Source organism: Neofelis nebulosa, chromosome 10 (genome assembly GCF_028018385.1).
Source record: "Neofelis nebulosa isolate mNeoNeb1 chromosome 10, mNeoNeb1.pri, whole genome shotgun sequence".
Taxonomy (NCBI): domain Eukaryota; kingdom Metazoa; phylum Chordata; class Mammalia; order Carnivora; family Felidae; genus Neofelis; species Neofelis nebulosa.
Window position 1 is genome coordinate 58,619,923 of NC_080791.1, and position 7,588 is coordinate 58,627,510.

Consider the following 7,588-nt stretch of genomic DNA (forward strand, 5'->3'; position numbering starts at 1 on the left):
AGCTGAAATCAAGAGTGGATGCTTAACTGACCGAGCCCCCCAGACACCCCTTCCCCTCTTCCTGAACCCTGGTTTCTCTAGCTGTCAGATAAAGCTATTCCCTCCCATGTGAGTCCACAACTGTAATGAGCCACTGGCCAGCAGGAACGGTGTCCTGCACATCCTAGGCAACCAAGGGTACTGCCCATTGGCTCCTTGCTGCTCCCAGGAGCCAGGAGGGAAACACAACCCTCAGCTCACTGTCTGAAAGAGGAGACCACCTAGCCCAATCTAAGCTGAGAGCCCTGGTCCCTCTGGGATCACCAAAGGAGCTGACCCTACTTGAGGCTTGCCGGTGGCATGCCTGGTGGTCTCCTCTGAAAGGAGGAAGTTGGTCTGTCTGGCTGCACCTCAGCTCTCCTTCTCTGCAGCCTGGGCATCTCACTTTGTCCAGAGTCTGGGGTCTGCTGTTTCCCAATCATAGGAATGTGCAGAGGGGCCACAGAGAACCGGCAGAGGAAGAAGGAGCACATGCCTGTGGGTGCAATCCCTCACTGGTGCACACCAAGCACACCCAGACCCCGACACGGCTCCATACAACCCACACAGGTCCACATACATGCATATGCCCAGGCACCTGCCACACTCAGGGGCATACCACCCCTAGCTTGCACACATGCACCCACATGCAGCCCAGCAGATGCAGGGCTACTGCTCAGCTCCAGAGCAAGTTTCACACAGAGAACTTTCAGAACCAAGAAAGAGAGAAGGGGAAGAGCAGAGTCCTTAGATGTCCAGGCTCTTCCTCGGTTTCCTCCCAGAGAGGCCAAGCAGTTCCCAAGGACACAAGATGGTTTGTCTGGCCTGTTGTCTTCAGCCATCCCACACAAGCCCTGGCCAGGATGCTCAGAGAAAGCAGGCAAAGGTCCTCTCAGGAGTGTGGCCCTCAGCCTGCCCAGCCCTGTTTGTCACCAGCTCGAAGTGAGGCTTCAGACTAGTAAATCACTCTGGATTTGGGAGTCTAGAGGGCAGAATGTGGGAAAGAGGGGTTCTAGAGGGGACAGGGCCATTCCTAGGCAGAGAGAGCCCAGCCACCCCCTGGAGCCCTCACTTCACTAAATATCTAATCCATTCACTCATTCTGTATTTATTGAGCTCTCCTGAATGTTGGTGACCTAGTGGCGAAGAGCATTCAGTCCTTGTCTCAGACTCAGCTTGGAGTCCAGCTTCTTCAGAGCTTCAGGATGGGGTAGGTGGGGCACCAGTCCCAGGCTCCTCCATTGTGGCCTGGATCTCCTCCACGGACTCCAGCCACAGCCTGAACTAAGCCCTCCAGGTATAGACTGAAGTAGGAACTTTGCTCAGAAGCATTGGCATCATCTGAGACTGTTAGAACTGCACCCTGAGGCCCTACCTTGACCTACTGAATCAGATCCCCAAGGGATCCAGGCATATACTGACATTTGAGAAACACTGATATAGAACATTCCATACTGATCTAGTCCCTCTTCCTCCTGGCCTTTTCAGGAGGTCACAGACCCATTCGGGTAATAACTATATATGGGAACACACAGTGCTTCCAACATCTCATTTAATCCTCACACACCCTTATAAGGTACGTACCATTATTATCCCCACATTACAGATGGGGAAATGAGGCACTGAGTGGTTAAGTAACTTGCCGAGGATTCATACAGATAGTAGTGGCAGAGCCAGGTTTGAACACAATGCTTTGAACCAAATCATTGCCCCATTCAGCACCAGTCTGGGTCTCTATGTCTGGGTAGGAGTCAATGTGATGAGACAGGCAATAAAAAAAAGTGAAATACCCAAGGAGCCAGTGGACCTCTTCATAAGAATCTAGGAAATACCAGATTTTACTTATTGTTTGCTTTAGAATTTACTCCCTGCCCCTAAAGGGCTGGAGGCAGCACAGACAATAGCCACATATCCCACATGTTTCTATCAGAAGCAAGGCAGAAAAAACAGTAGAGGAACCTAGACTAAGATGGCGACTCAGCTTCCTGGCAGCCAAAATAAAAAGGGAGGGAAGGATGGGGCTGGCGATGGGGAGGCTGTGAGGATTCCTGAGTTGAGCCAAAGTCACAGGGATGGAGAAAAAGGGACCACTGAAGAGATATTTGGGAGACAAGTTCAATGGGACTTGATAACTGAATGGGGGAAGTGAGCAAGAGGAGAAATGGAGGAAGAAGCCCAGAATGTACCCGAGCCCTCTGCTTCTGCTAGGGTGGCTAGAGGACAAAAGGGCATATAGATAAGGACTGGGCACCATACTTCACAGTGTAGACACTGGTAAATGCATGAGACCTGTCCCCTCTTCATTCATGCTACTACCTCTCAGATGTGGGCCACTCCCATCCTCACCCTGCTTCACACAGCCTGGGTGCCCAGGACTCCCTGGCCTCTGCTCCCACAACCTCTGGGAGGCTCCTGCTCTCCATCCCATTCTCCAGAGCTACTGCCCCTGAAGCTACGGTTCCTTCCTTCCTTCAATCATCACCTTGGGAGCTGAGGGATGGTCATGGGGAAATATTCTTGGAGAGCACCGGGACTCAGGGCAGGGCTGTCAGTGGAAACACTGCAGGGCAAGGGGTGACACCCAGGAGTCTCATAAACTCTCAGCCAATTCTGGGCTCTTCCGGAGGACAAGACCCCCAGTTCTCTTCGGTCTGAGACCAATTTCTCACATGTGGGCTGAGACTGAGGCTTAGCAGGGAGGAAGGGAAGAGATCACAGTCATGGTGCCTTGTGCTATATTTTCATACCTCTTCATCTGATCATTCATTTACTCATTCTTTCCTCACCTATTGGACTAATTAGAGTCTCGTCCAGGTAGTCAGTCCGTGACAGTGCTGATGTCCTCAGCGTTAGGAGAGAGAGGTCAGGGAGCTTTAGTCCTGTGTGCCAGTTTGCCGGATGACGAAGTGAGTTCTGGAGAGGGAAACTGACTTGTCTAAAGTCACTCAGCTGAAGCTGGAACTGGCTGTCAGCCCCCCACCCCCCAGCCCATGCCAAGTTCAAACCCGGCTGTGCATTAATGGCACTGTTCTTGTGAACACCGCAAGAGTCTTTTCTACAACCTAAGACACAATGAGGTTTGCCCCTGGGGTCTCCTCAGCCCCATTTCTTTTTCTCTCCCTTCATCCTCTCTGTGTCCCCTCCAGGAGCCCAGTGATCCCACGGGGGATCCCAAGGGGAATGATGACAACCCTGGATCCCCACCATTCCCTCTCCTGGGCCATCCTCGCCCCCTGATTACCATGAGCTCCAAGTACCTCCACTGTCCTGCTGAGGAGGGGCTTCTGGATTCGCTGTCACCCATCCCAGGGAGCATATGGCCTTTACCAGAGGCCTTCCCTTACCCCAGAGGAGCAGTTCCAGTGCCTGTGCTTGGCTATGGAGGGACCTTTCCAGGGGCTTCTCGAACAATTCTGCAGAAGTGACTGACCTCTAGCATATTTTCTCTGGTAGTTTATAATCTTTAAAATGTCCGGCTGGGGCACCTGGGCCTCTCAATCAGTTAAGCGTCTGACTCTTGGTTTCGGCTCAGGTCATGATCTCACAGTTCATGAGATCGAGCCCTGTACTGGGGCTGACAGTGCAGAACCTGCCTGAGATTCTCTCTCTCCCTCTCTCTGCCCCTCCCCTGATTGCTCGCACACATGCTCTCTTACTCTCTCTCTCTCAAAATAAATGAATACAACTTAAAAAAAAAAAAATAGTGTCAGACTGCCAGAGCCAGGGTCAGAATTCTTGAACACTTAAGCTGGAATCAGGGAATATTACAGCTACAGCTTAGATTACATATGTCTAGAATGTTTGAGTTGAGATTATAGCCTTAGGGCTAGGGCTGTAGAATCAGGAACAATTATAGCTGGAATTGTGGATTAAAGGAAATCAGGGACAGAAGTGATGCTGACACCACTTTGTCCCACCTCCCTGATGGCTGAGAAGAGAGAGCTGGCCTTGTCACCCAGCCAGTCAGGGCTGGGCCAGGTCTCCTGCTACCTAGCAGGGTTCTGTTCTCCAGCCTTCCTAGAGCAGCATGCAGAGCCTCTGGCGCCAAAGCACTCCCTGCATGGGGACAGTGGGGACAGTGGTATGCTTCTGCTCTGTCTCAAGCCTCACTGCCAGTCCATCACAGCACCCCGCCACCACAGTGGATATATTTAGGTGCCCTCCCTAAATATGTTTCCACAGCTCCCAACACTGCCTTTTATGTCCCCTCCTCCTCTGAGTCCTCCAGGAACCTTCTCTAAACTGCCCCAATGAAGTCATCAGGAACAAGGGCTCTTTTGCTCCATCAATGCAAACGTCCTTTCCCCACCCTCGCCAAGCAAAGCCCAGCTTAATGGGTCTCCTGGTCCACCTCAGCCTGGAGCTCAGGCCCACCTGCCCTAAATTTGACCTTGCCACCTCCCCCACCCCCAGCTCCTAGGGTCTGCCATGGGCCAGGGATGAAACATCCTTGATCTTGCCCTTCTTGACTTTCCTCATTCCAGGCAGAGGGCATCCCTACCCCTGCCAGTCCCCAAACACACACACACACACACACACACACACACACACACACACACACAGAGGCCAGCATTTTCCTGTCCCTCTAGTGTTAGTCAGGAGAGAGAGGCCTCTGTCCAAGCCCCATGGCTCCCTGCACTTTACCCCAGGCTCCCTGTCCCATGCTCTATCCCAGGCCTTGCCAGAGACTCAGGATCCATCCCTTTCAGACTGCATCTGTCCAGGAGACAGAGTCACTCAGAGTACAACAATGATGGAGCCTGGGGTCAGGAATGGATCCCCCAGACATACTTAAATGAAGGGCTCTCAGATTCCCACTTGCCCAGCTCATGAGAAGTCATTGGTCCTGTGGGGATCAGGGGCTCCTGGGGCAGGCAGGGGCCCCCCTCATGTAGAGGCTCCATCACATCCATCAGAGTTTTATCACCAGCAGTTTTATCACCAACAGTTAAAGAATTTTATGTGCCAGCATTTTATATCCAGGAACACAGTCCTTACAATAACCCTATGAGGCAAATATATTAAGTCCTCCATTTTATAAAGGAAGAAACTAAGGGGTGCAGAGAGGTTTTGACCAAAGTCTTACATGTAAAGAGTGACAGAGCTGGGATGCAAACCAAGCCTGGATAGCACAACCACATCAACAGTCCCAGGTGGTAGCCTGCTATGAGAACCCCTTCCCTGTGATCTCCCAGGGTCCTGCAATCTCTTCCAGCCCAGCAGTGGAGAAAATGTGAAAATCTCACTGATGGTCAGGTTTCCTCCTCAGAAGCCCTGCTCCCCTGCTGCTGAACTAGAAATAACCAACAGACCCTACCACAGTCCCCTCATGCAGGATATACCCCCCACACCACCGTGACCCCCTCCTTCACATCAGCACATACGGCCACACACAACTCCAGCTTCCCACAATGCAACTGTGCTTTACACATGCACACACAGCACAACCACATACCAACCACACTGCCATACTCCCTCAGGATGCGTAAGTCCTGCCATCCCAGTTTGGAAGACAGGCAGCAGATTCCTACTCTACAGGTGCTGGAGGACTACCACTGCAGGATAAACCCAGCCAAGCCTTGAGTCAACTCACTGGAACACTATTTTTATATTAAAACAAACGCAGAAATATTACAGAAAGGAATGCAACATCCACATGAATTCTGAATATTAAAAAGGAGACCTCAAAGAAGCTGTGTGTGTGTGTGTGTGTGTGTGTGTGTGTGTGTGTGTGTGTGAGGGAGGGATCGTTTATACTTCCTCCACCCATATCCGGGGTGAGCTTTCATTTTCCCAAGCCTTTAGGGGTGCTGGGTAGAAAAGTAAGAACCATCCCGGGTTCATGGGAAATGGTCTGTGGGCGGTAACAGCTACACAAATGCTTCTCACCTTCCATTACCTGGCTCAGCACCCCACATAGGGCCACAGATGTGCCACACACAGAATACACGTCTCACAACAGGCACAACGCACATGTATGCACCATCGCGCGGTGGCTCCTACCACACAGCGTGCACAAACCACGGGCACACACAGAACCCCTGGGTTACTCTGGCACAATCACCCACAGCTATAGATAGGTACCACACACACGTCTTGCATGTGGACACACACTACTAATCCACTGGTCACGGCGCATACACACACCACACACTACTGCATACAGCCCAGCACACACACATGGCCCACGCTCATGTCTTACACACTGTTAACATCACACACACACTCACCCCTGGAAACCTCACCTGGGCAACGGGGGTAGCCTGGAGCCGGCAGGCATATCCCGTACCCTCGTGCCCCAGCACCTCCTGCCCCTGGATGCCCCGCCCCGCCCCGCACAGCGCTTACCTGGGCCACGCAGCACCGCCCGGCTACAGGCTACAAGCCGGGAACGACGCTCGCTGGCGCTCGCGCTGGGAGGCGAACCCGTAAACCTTTCGCTCGGGAGCTGGGAGGTGAACCCACAAACCGAGGGGCAGCGTGGGCGGCCGAAGCTCCCACCCCGAGTGTCTCCCGCCTCCCTGCCTCCCTCGTGCCTCACAGCGAAAAGCGAGAGCGAGAGCCAGAGCGCGAGCGCCGGGGGCGGGGGCGGGGGCGGGGGCGGGGGCGGGGGCGTGGCCGGGCTGGAGCTCACCCAAGTTGGAGTCCCGCGGAGGCTGGACCGGACTGGTTTGCCCGCCAATTGGGCAACCTGGTGGTGGTGATTAGAATCTGGAAGAGGCCGCAGGCGTAGGAAGGGACGCTCTGGGCTGGGACTTAGGACCCCTGGACTCTAGTCCCGGTTCCGGCATCCCTACTCTTCCCTGGCCTCAGTTTCCCTCTTTGCATTGGGGACAGTGGAAGCGGTGATTCCTCAGGACTTCGGGGCTCTGACAGTCTACAGTTCGGAACTGGTCGAGGAGAGGGAGGGATAATAAGTGTTATTTTTTGAGTTCCACTATGTGCCAGGCACCATGCTAGGTGTTTTAATCCATTTCCTTATTTCGTCACTGTAACAATTCCAGGGGCATTCTTAACCCCATTTTACAGGTGGGGAAACTAAAGCACAGAGAGATGAAGTGACTTGCCCAAGGTCACACAGCTAGTAAGTGGCAGACCTGAGATTTGAACCTAAGCAGTCCGGCTGTAGAGCCCAAGTGCCCCTACAGCCTGGCACTTGGTGACACTTCCCACACCACAGACTGATCCCTGATCCTTATAACAACCCCAGGAGCCTGGTGTTACAGACCCCAGGTCACCCAGCTAGTGGGACATCGTACTAAAGATGAGATGGGAGTGATGCTAGGAATGGTGAGTGTCAGTATAGTGTAACAGGACAGCACTTGGCACATGGATGGCGCTTATCATTGTCAATATTCCTCCTTTTATCTTCTCAGATCTCCTGGACCTTGGCCTCCAGTTCCCTAGTCCCTGAAACCTCCCTGACCTGTAGCCCTCTGACAAGCCAGCCCCTCCTCTTGGTGACCACTGCAGCAACAATTATTGAGTTCTTACTATGTGTCAGGTTCTGTGCTAGGCACTGGCAATGCATATGAACAAGACAGTCCAGATAGCTCTGGCTTCGTAGAGT

General features: G+C 52.9%; 1 protein-coding gene across 3 annotated transcripts in view; it reads right to left on the reverse strand.

The window, feature by feature from the left end:
• Nucleotides 1–6,553, reverse strand: part of P2RY6 (pyrimidinergic receptor P2Y6) — a 40,485-nt gene extending 33,932 nt beyond the window's left edge. Inside the window, exon 1 of one of the 3 annotated variants that reach the window (XM_058687848.1) lies at nucleotides 6,367–6,553. The gene's annotated coding sequence lies outside the window, so the exon portion shown is untranslated. The remainder of the gene's footprint in view (nucleotides 1–6,366) is intronic. The other 2 variants (XM_058687844.1, XM_058687845.1) reach the window with 2 other exon arrangements.
• Nucleotides 6,554–7,588: the final 1,035 nt, after the last annotated feature.